The following is a 2626-nucleotide window of genomic DNA, read 5'->3' on the forward strand; positions in this document are numbered from 1 at the left end:
TCTAGCCATACGCTGTCTTCTTATTGTTGATCATAATTTAATTATTGTTCTCTGAATAACGAGAGTTAAATCGCAATGTCTAGAAACTTTGGTTTATTTTGTCCGTGTGTTTGATTGTTCAGCTATGTTGTTGATGTGTTGCAGGAAGCTCTAAGATTACAACTTCGTTGGGTGCTGGCAGATAAATGACTTATCAATAGAACAGCAGCATACTGTATTAGTGTGTCCAACCGTAATTTAGATTAGTCAGTTTTAAGGTAGAATTAAAAATGTCCTAAGAAATAGGCAAACCAAATGCCATAACGTTGCAGTTTTAAACACCACATACTTCTATAAATCTCATGTTGTCAAAACAAAAAAAGATCAGAATAAAAAATACTAAAAATCATTTTTTTAAAAAAAAACTTCATTTTACTCGGCTATGTTATTCACTGATGGACTTTCTAGTGTTGAGTGATTTCTTGTAAACGGAGGTACTATTTTACGCAGTCTGATTGCTCAATAAAAAAATAAGAATTATTTTTCCTACTTTTATCGCCCGCTATGGACGAAAACTTGCGAGCAAACTTTCGACCACTTTTACGTGGCTGATTTCTTTCAAACTTTACGCGTAGGTCAAGATTCGATGAAAATACATTGCGACATCATAATATAAAACACTTAAACTCCACTCTATTATACATAATTATATAATTTGCATTCATTTGGTGAGCAGTTATTTTTTTAATGCAATTATATGCTCCTAGTCTATTTTAAGAAGTCGACGTCCCATTAATCTAAAATATGATTAATACCGGATAAAAAAGTTTACTAAAATATTTTCTGTAATACGTGATAAAAAGTGTACTAAAGTATGTTCTTTAATTCCTGCAAAACGTTTGCTATTCTGACTTTAAGCAAGAATTTTTTTTCCTTCTGATTCACGTCCGTGGTCTTGGTGAAAAAAAACCCATTGTTTTCCTGATTGGCCAAAATGTGCTTTTTTTTACAAGCTTTTGTTACTAGTATGATCTCCCGTTTTATTAGTGAACACAATGAACTTTAAGATTATTTGTATTGACGCATTTAATATTTTATATGATCGAAACTTAAATATTCTTTCATGAAATGAATATTTAAAATTTAGGAAAAGTGGTCATAATTGAGTTCAAATATTTGAATACAAGTTTAAAAAATATATAGACATAGGGACAAGTAAAAGCTTATAAAACAACTAAGTTTCTGCACAATACATTCTGTTAGATGGCCTTTAGCTAGTATCCAGATGTGGCGTCTTAGGAGAAATGTTCCAATCAATCTAGTAACTCGTAACCCCGTGATCCCAGGAGCATCACAGCTCATTTTTTAAAAACGAATCATTGATCACGTTCTCTGTCTTCTGCTTTTTGTGTTAGTTCTGCAACTGGCATCATATTTCGTCATCCCTCCCCCCATCCCCCACAATCTAAGGTATAAAGAATTGATCTTCGCAGAGATAATTCATGACGAACGAGCAATCATCGTCGTTGAGAGGCTTGTATGACGGATGGTAGTCCACACAATCCTCATTATTGTACAAACCCCCGTTGCTGGGCTCGGCTGAAACAAACCACGAACTCATCAACAGGTAAACAAGATGAATATATTGAACACATCTAAAGGTAAACAAGAATCTTATATTGAATAGATCAACAGGTAAACAAGATGAATATATTAACATGCCTGTGCCTAATGGCCCTTGCGACAATAGCCTCAAAGGTATTTGAGAGGCCCATTAAATATTTTTAAAATCATGCTCGGTGTAATTACAATTTATACGGTTATAAAACCCATACTGTTTAGTTTTATCGGACTCCAAAAATGAGTGGATGTATTTGGCGTATTAGTATTTTCGGTGAAAGTGAAAATTATTTTGAAAAGAAAACGATTTCTATCCATGTCAACAGTATGATGGAAACATTCTCGTCAACTCGGTCGTTATTGATATATTTTGTTTATAGTTTTGCTTTAAAAAAAGTAGAGTGATAAAATTGTGAAAGGGACGAATGTCCTTCAGTGTCACAGTCACACATTCCGTTAGTGTGTGCCACACGATCTCAAGTGTGGTAGTATTGTATGAAATAGAATAGACTACAATCCGTCCCCTCCTCCCAGTTTAAGACTACCAGACCCGGTGCCAGCAAATAAAAATGCCCTCACAAAATACGCAGAACGTACTAGGACTGAAGATGGTCCTCATCCATGTGTAGGAGATATTGGTGCCGTCATCCGCCCACTTAAAAACACCTTCCGTCTCCATGTCATCCAAACCTACCCAGAACGAGACTTTAATGGTGCTGGCTATTGATAGCAAGATGTCGAATTTGTCTTTGGTCTTCACTGTGTAGAGATTACCGCCGAAATCTGACGAATATATATATATATATATATATATATATATATATATATATATATATATATATATATGTGTGTGTGTGTGTGTGTGTGTATGTGTATATTTAGATGCCTGAAGGAACCACTCCGTGCATACTACTTTTAAGATTAGACAAATAGACCTACAATTGACAGTAATATTAGTGTCTATTATGAAGCATTGATGACGTCATTGTTAATGTGTATTTTATCGGCAATGGTTTTTACTTTCTCG

Source organism: Physella acuta, unplaced genomic scaffold (genome assembly GCF_028476545.2).
Source record: "Physella acuta isolate Inbredline_101_S28 unplaced genomic scaffold, ASM2847654v3 ptg000200l, whole genome shotgun sequence".
NCBI lineage: Eukaryota > Metazoa > Mollusca > Gastropoda > Physidae > Physella > Physella acuta.